Source organism: Corylus avellana, chromosome ca4 (assembly GCF_901000735.1).
Source record: "Corylus avellana chromosome ca4, CavTom2PMs-1.0".
Classification (NCBI taxonomy): Eukaryota; Viridiplantae; Streptophyta; class Magnoliopsida; order Fagales; family Betulaceae; genus Corylus; species Corylus avellana.
The window spans coordinates 31,781,848-31,791,031 of NC_081544.1; positions in this window are offsets into that span (position 1 = coordinate 31,781,848).

The window sequence follows — 9,184 nt, forward strand, 5'->3', positions numbered from 1 at the left end:
TTTAAAAATTAAAATTATAAGTGTAAATGAGTGAATAGTTAAGAGGTAAAATATATTTTTCCCTTAAATGTTTCATATTTGTGAAGAGAACTTGCATTATAAAAAGGGTGCGGTGTATAATTTTATGTGCTATTTTCAAATTTTCATCAGGTGAATGAGGAAGAAGAAGGTCAGCATCAATGGCAGAGTGGGCTGAAGTGAACATTTTCAATTTTCTATGGGCATCCGTGTGAGACAGATAGGTTACAGCGACCCTTTCTAAGCACCCATTTCGTATCATCCAAAATATAAATGCCACCCTCTATTTCAACCTCCATCCAATGCAATGATCATTAGCTGGCACCACCTTATTAATTCAGGACGTCTCCATATGTGGCTCCCATAAAAATGAACAAATATCTTTTCTATTGATTTGACATCCCTAACTTCTAACAAATCTCATGAAAATGATGAAATATAAAATAATAATGACTATTGTTATGACAGTTTTCGAGTTGCTGGACCGATAATAAAGTTTTTGTACGATTAAAAAAAGTCATAAGAAATTATTAATTTTTTAGGAGATTAAAAACACTCCGATGCTTAAATTAATTTTCTGTATAAAAAATAAAAACAAAAGGAAAGCATCAAAAGAGATAGAGAGTACATCTCCGACTCTTGTGCTTCTGGGTTAAAATTTTTCTTACAAATTATATTGGATTAAGTTTTTCTAACTCAATCCATAAATTATCATATTTTTAGAACACGTGATTTCCATGTGTAATTTTAACAAAGTATTGGATGGATTTCATCTCCACTTAGCTAAGCCTTCAAGATTTGCATGATTGAAGGCTTAGATTTTTTCAAATATATATATATATATATATATTAAACATCTTCATTTATTAAAATTTCTGTTTTCATTATTTTTATTTTATTTTTCTCAAAATAAAAATATTACCAAGCAATTCAAACACAAAACACTCTTAAAAACATATATATAATTTTATTTTATTTTTATTTTTTTCTGCTTCGAAATGTCTTAATAGCATGGAAAGCATGGTGACCAACCAAGGAAACCATTGGAGCCTCTTAATTAAGGATGTGCTTTTAAATATAAACATGGGGAAGCTTACTTTATTCAGCATTAAAGCAATGTCCCAAAGTGGGACCCTTGGAATGGGATGCTTACCCCAATATCCCCACTATTCACCAAAACAATGATTAGCATGATTTCTCTGTGATTACGAAACCCGCGTGGTCAGAGACCGAGCCAACGAGGAATTGGGAGTGACACTTTTCTTTCTTTAAAAAATAAAAAGTTTATTTGTTTTTAGCATATTTAGGATTTTTGTTTTTTTTTTTTAAATCTTATTATAATGGCTCATTTCAAAAAAATAAAAATAAATAAATAATGAATTCCAACCCCTTTAAAGTTAAATTTTTAGTTTTGTCCCGGTCCGGCGGAGGGTGGAAGTAGGTGGACGGCCCTAAGAGGATTTGATATGGGTCAAGCTTTGTCCCTATCCCACCTACCAGCCTAAGAAAGATTCAATCAATCAAGAACTCAATTCTCATGCTTCTTAACAACTACATTAGGTAATGCAATTTCCAACACGAATCTATATTCAGCTACATAATCCGCCCAAAAAAAAAAAAAAAAAAAATACATATATGAGAGGGGTGTGTCTGATTGAAACCTTTCAACAATACTGTGGCTTAACAAATACATCTAACTAAACCAAAAGGCAATGGAAGAATCGAATACTATTTCTTTAACCTTCTTTTGCAACAAGTGATTAGAGTTGTAGACCAAAGAGTCAAAGGCCTGCTCATCCAATTTTTAATAAAAAAAATTAATTAATTATTGTGTTTTGGTACAAGCGACAAGAGCGGTACCATTCTCAGAATTGCTCCATAGTCGAACCCCACATCCACTACAACCACCTTAGGCCTAAACCAGATTATTTGCTAATTATTTAATTATTTATTATTAATGGATTATATGATGGGCATTTATTGAATTATTCTACACAATCAAGCTGATTCTTCTATTGCAGTCCCCTTGATTAGCAGTACAAGACATGCCCCCCCATCATCACACGTTTAATGGAGTGGATGAAACGGAGTTAGATGGATAAGTAGTGCTTTTATAGTTGCCGAATTTGATAGCAAATAAATATACAAATACATTGATTTCAAGCATCTATCAATTAGAGTGACTTCATTTCACCTTTTATTAAATCGCTTTTTTAGAGGTTGAACCGTTATCAAATAACTCCCATATTTCTGTTACGTTCAATTTTTAAAGGTATTGAGTAACACTTCGCCATCAAGCCCCATTATATAATGATTGCTTTTTTAGCGAGGAAAAAAAAAACAATTTAAATTGAGGGTTTCGATTTTCGAAGTTATTAATGATCAAACGAAACCTATAAATAACCATTCACGTGCGAAATTATAGATCTCATTTTAGGTTTAAAGATCAAACAGTTATATTGAAATGAGTATGATTGTATTTGTGATAGCACTTAGCTTATGGTATAGATCAACTCAAAGATGAATTATGTCCAATTAAAAGACAATACGTATTCAGACGATCCAAATAGCTTGTATCAAACACACACCATGTTGGACTGTCAGATAATTGACACGTCATCCCGAATTTTAAAAACTATACACGTCGGAACCAAAAAAATAAAAAATAAATAAATCCCTCTTATTAAAGGTGACTTGGGAGGGGGTGATTAAAAGGATAAACTTGAAGGGCCACCATAACATTCCTTTCTTCTTCTTCTTCTTTTGAGCATATGCACTTAGGCACTTGTTGATAATTTTGACACTTAGGATTTTGGCAAGCATTGATAAAGGGTCAACGGCTTTTAACACAAGTAGGCAGCAGGAAGCAGGCAAAGGTCCTAAAATGAAGAGTTTTGAGAGCAAATAAGCCTAGAAAACATAAAAATTGAAAGCACAACACCCCCATTGATGGCAAGCATTAAAAACATCCATGTTCCTAGAATTAAAGCTAACTGCTAATATGTCAGGTAACCACGTGGGTAGCTCTCATTTCAAATTTATTGGGATCTCTACTTCCTAATTCATAATTCTTCATTTAGGATTACCATGCAGAATCAAATGCTCTTTACTTTCAAATTCAATAAATCTAACCCCAACCTCATTTTATAATCAAAACTATGGAAAACCTTTTTAAAAAACAAAAAACCATGGAAAGCCATGGACGAGAAGGTCAGCCCAGCCCAGCCCATAAATATAACAGCACACCTGGTCCATAGCTTATGTTGAAAGATAGGGAGTCGTCATGGGATGGGTACCGGCCCATATTCTTCCACATGGACTAGGATTTGCATTTTGTCAAATTCTGACAATAAAAGGAAAAAAAATCAAATAAAGGACCCACCAGTATACAATTTTTTATTTTATTTTTTTAATTTTTTTTTTCCTCCCATAAGGGAAGAAAAAGGACGGGAGGTGTTTTTATTTATTTATTTTTTTAAGTTTTTGGTGGGTTGAAAATGAAATGAATGAACGGGATGTGACATGGTATAAGCAGTTCACTGACAATACATACCCAGTTCACTACATCTCCTTCTTTATAAGAAGAGTCCACGATAGTAGATAAAAGGCCCAAGCCTTTCCATTTTTATAACTTTCTATTTTTTTTGAAATTTATTTATTACTGACTTAAGCATGTGAGCGTATGAGAAGTTACCTTGCAGTTGCCAACCTCGTAAAACAACATAAGTTTCCTATCAATGTACAGTAACTTGGTAAATAAATGCTGGGACCAGGGCACTTTAGGGCTTAGTCATAATTAAATGCATCACATGTTTGTCTAAAGTTACATAATGGAAGACACCCACCCATACCTTTTATTTCTCATCAAATAAAGGCTGAGGAGTGACCCGCGGCTTTTAATTTCTGTTGGCCCCCACCTACTTATCAGATAAAGAAAATCTTTATAATAGTAATCCACATTTACTCTATAATATCACTGTTTATTCTTAATTGATTAAAAATATAACTTAAATATTTAATTTATATCTTAACACAAACACGTGACATCGGAGTAAAATCTAGTGGTGATCGATCGGGTGAAAAGGTCGACTAAGTTTTGGCTTTAAGAATTCAAAATAAGTTTTCAAGAGGTAGTTCAATCGATTACAAATCACGCCTTATAAAGTAAAGATTTCTAGTTCGAATTCCCCTCCCTTCTGATGTGAACATATATATATATATATATATATATATGCAGAATTTTATGATGCCTCACTCTGTAGACAAATTATTTCTTATCAATTTCTTAGAAGTAAATTGTATATGATGTGAATTTTCTTTCTTTTTTCTTCGGTTTTACTTTGCTCCCAACCAAAGCAACTTTGTTCAAATCATAATAATTCGGTCCTTTTTACTTTTGGTTTAAAGTTATCTACTTCCATTTGTTCATAGATGCGTGAACCTTTACGGAATCTTTTGCTTTGTTTCTGTTAGCAGTTTTTGTAAGTCATACTTATTTTCTTGGCGGGCGGAGTAATTTATTTGACTAATTCTCGCTTGTTCATTATCTTTTGCTCGTAGGCTCGTAGACCTAATTTCGGGTTGTTTAGAAACTTTTAGCGTTTTTCTTTCCTTGTAATTTCTTCATTTCCTCTCTCATGTTGAATAGAACAAAAATTCATGTCCACTCAAAAAGGAAAAAGAATAAAAAAAAAAAGTTGAATGATTCACGTCAATAAACATGTTTCGCTTTCAATCTATTAACTTTGAAAAAAGAATGAGAGAGAAATATGAGCACGTTATATTAATAAAAGTAACACGTAAACGAGAAATAATACAACAAGCTAAACAAAATTAAGCCGCCTATACCTTTCCTTAGGAAATAGAAAAAAATAATAATAATAATAATAATAATTAAATAATTAAGTTCATTCTTATTTATCGATTTAAGTTTATTCAAAACACTTTTCTTTCTGAGTAATGATGCTAAGCACGCGGCGTGCGTGGGTTTCTTTAATAATATATTTAAATATTTAATGTGTTAAAATTTAAATAAGAAAATTGTGTATAAAACAACAAATCCCAAGGACTAGATCTTCGTTGGTGGACAAGACCTATCAAAAGAGGTCACGGGAATCTAACGCCGTCCCACCAAAGGCTATAAAGAAAGAAAAAAGGAAGAGGGTGTTCACGGGTCAAATCTCCTTTCTGTTATGAGAAGACCAACTTATTATCACAAGTCATTATTTGCATGGAAAAACAACCTACTTTTAAAAAATAAAAAATAAAAACTATACATAAATCAAAACAAAAACAAAAACCTGTTTCACGAGCATGATTTAGGAAAAATATTAATAAAAACTTGTTAGAGATTAATTTTTTATTGTGAGATCTGTTATGTTTTTAATTTTTTTACGTGTAATTTTTTTGGCTTCGACTATAATCTTACAGAACTATATATTTTATGATTGTAAGAGTTTTTATGCTCTTGACCATTATTAATAAAATCAGATTAATTTTTCCATATATATATATATATATATATATATATATATATATTTTTTTATTCATTGATAAATAATTTAGGAAACTCAACCTATTCCCTACCCGCCCCTTTTTCTTATTCATTGCATCTGTTTTCTTTTCTTACGTTCCATATGCAAGATAATATTCCCTTCCTCTTCTATTTAATTAATATATTAATTAATTAATTAAAAAGGGGCAATTTTTAAAGAAATAATACTGTTTGAATGTGACATTAGTTTAAGTCAAGTGTACTTTTTGGTGGCGGGGCTAGTTGTTTATGAAAGCAAGCTCTAGATTTTCAAATCCTTACTTAACCTTAATCTAGAAGATTAACATAATTTGGTGGGTTTGTAATATTTGACAAATACTTAATTCCATTGTTAAAACTTAAAATATAGTTTGAAAAAAAAAAATTATAAATTTGTTCTTGTTCAAATTATTCAAGCTCCACATAGTGGTGGGATGGGAGTCTCGGTAGAAAGGGGAGGCTGGAAGACAAGAATAGGGACATGAGGACATTGAGGAGGGCATTGTCTATTTAATGTGTGACATGGGAAAGCCATCATGTCTTGAGAAAATGAGTTGTTGGAGAGGGAAAGGTCAAGACTTGGGTGGGCAGGGCAATAATAAGATGGCGAAGGATTTCTCCATCCCGATCCTTATTTAAGAAAGGGTAAAATTATTAAAAAAAAATGAAAAAAAAATGATAATTTTGTCCTTATTCAAAATAAGAATCCGCTCGAATCTTATTTTCAATAAGATGACCTTGAAAGTTTGGAAAATGTTTATGCTTTTGAAAAAGGTACAACATTTTACACATGTTTTCCTTAATTTTCCTTTGCCCCTGGAAACACTTTTTTATTGTTCCGGTCTTATTTTAATAAGGTTAAGAGTTAATCTAAATCAATTTCTAATAGCCTGATTTGGATTACGTTTGAGAAATAAAGATTTTAAGTCAAAAAAATACTTTTCGGCAAAAGTTTTATTTTTAAGCTTTTGTCAAAAGTGCGTTTTAGTCATTTTAAAACTTTTTGAACCCTTAAAAGTGCTTTTAATTTTTTTTACTAAACGACTACATTTTTCTTCAAACAAACTTTTTGAATGTTAAACACACTTTCAAGCTCCTCAAACACAATTCCAAAAAGGCCTTAAGAGTAATAGGACTTTTGGATTGATGGTTAGGTCCTTAATAATTAGTATTAAAGCAAACGCATGTGACAGAGGAGGTAACTTATTTACTGGATTAAAATATTTTGGTATTATGTATAGACATAGCATTAAGTTGTTAAATACTTCTCGGTGAGTAGAGTCTAAAAAAAAGGGGTTATTGTCGAATTAGTGCCGATAGAGTGCATCATTTGGGATGTGGAATCCAGAAGTGTAATGAAATATTAGGCTTTGTTTGTCAAAACCTTTGTTTTTCCTTTGTTATTGTTCATCTTCTTTTTTCAAAAAAATTAACATCCAAACATTCTAATTTTTTTTTAACTTTTTATATTATATCATTTTACTTTTTATTATTGTTTAAATAAAAAAATCACTATAAAACGAAACTTTTTAACTTTTCTATACCACAGTTTTATACAAAACATTCTTATCCCCCCCTTTTTTTTTTTTTTTTTTTTTTTACATCAACAATGGTGGTGAGTAAGAAAAATGCTTTGCCAAACTTAAGGTGTCCATCATTATTCTTTGGGAGTAGTAATCATTATTCTTCGGATAAATTTTTATTTAAAAAAAATGATAAACATTAATACATCATTTTCAATAATAAAAAATAAATATTTAAAATTATTCCAACAGATAAATAGTGGGCTGCCACGTATTACGAAAGTTATCTAGTAGAGCTAAGGAGTTGTACAACATGATGTGCATGTCTTCTGACCGTCGGATCCTATCATCATACGAGGCGAACCAGTACCGTCCCTTACATATCCACGGTTGTACGTATATATCGGGTCAACGTGATTGGAAAGGATGTGGGGTTGGGGCTGGAGGCTTGGAGTGCGTGATAAAACAGGAGCATATGTACTGGAGGGATAGTCTTTTAAGAAACGACAAAGAGAGATCCAAAGAAGTTAATGCACTTGAACTACCCTATCAGACTCTCTTCGTAAAATGAGTACTATATTTTTTTTTCTTTTTTCTTTTTTTTTTTAATGAACAAAATTCAATAAATTATTATTTTTTTGTTATGTTCTATATAACAGTATGTACTACACTTATTATATTTATAATTTATTGCACCAACCATTAAAATATAGACTAATAGATTAAAAACACAACAATTCATATAATACTCATTTTCATAAAATATAAATTAACACATAAATTTATAAAGAAATTATGACAAAGGCTAGAGCTATCTCAAATGAAAATAAGGTACTTATTTAACTTAAAACTTTTTTATCCGATGTAATTTTTTTCAATTGTTCATATTTTTTTTTTTATGAATCTAAGTCCGGTAAAGGTATAATGATGTCTCATATTACCTGAATGCGAGAAAAGAAATGTGGTTATATAGAGTATGCTTTCTCTAAATGATATAAAGTATTTTTGGGTAACTGAATAACAAAATTGTATCGATTGAGGTCCAAAGTGAATAATATCATACCACTTAAAATGAAGTGTTACATATGATATCAGAGACGAAACTCAACCAGATATGAGAAAATGTGCACAAACTTACCAGAATCGCTAGCAAAAAAGCTCAACTATTCCTCTCAAAATCAATTACAACATTTACTTTTTATTACTATTTAAATAATAAAATTACTACAAAACATTTTTTTTATACAAAATATTCTTACTTTTTTTTTTTTTTTTCTCACATCAATCAAATTTACTACAATTCAAGTTCACAAATGTTGTTTACCAAACACATCCTTTAAGTTCCAAGAAGAGGGTGATTGTGGGGTCTATTGCAGTTAGTAGGTATAAGTTGCTCTGAATAGGAAGATATCTTTAATTACCAACTTGTGGTTGATATACGAGTATTTATTGCTATTATTTTCATGTCACATAAAATTGAGTATACTATGAAAAAACAAAAAAAAAACAGCAAGCCCAATATCTGACAAGAAAATGCCAAATGCAATTTCACAAGGTTTCAGAAACCCTAAATTGGTCCCTACGCTACGCACATTTCTTATCCGACCTGTTCTCTTTGTCGTGTCACTCTCCCTTCCGCAATTTGTTAATACCGACCCCCACATTGTCAGAGGTTTGTTTATTTGACTGTCGATTTTCTAGCTGTTTACCTAATTTTTTTTTTTTTGTTTTTTTTTAAGATAAATTTTATTTTTTAGGTGTAGAGTGGCGTTCTTTTTGACCTATTTTTTTTTTCTGTATTTTCATATTAACGTGTTGACTGCGACGCCAAAAAAAAAAAAAAAAAATTTAATTGGAAAGACATAATTTAAGATAATCTTTTTTACTTTGAAAATGCTAAACATCTCAAATTTTTTTATTAAAAGTTAGTTCTCAAATGATATGTCACTATCCCATGAGTTGACAACACACTTCTTAAAATAATAAATCTTATGAGATGATGACACATCATTTAAGAATCAACTTTTGAAAAGAAAATTTGAGATAGCTAACACTCATCTTTTGACTTCACTGTGATTGTTTTCTTAAAAATTCCTGTAATAAATCATTA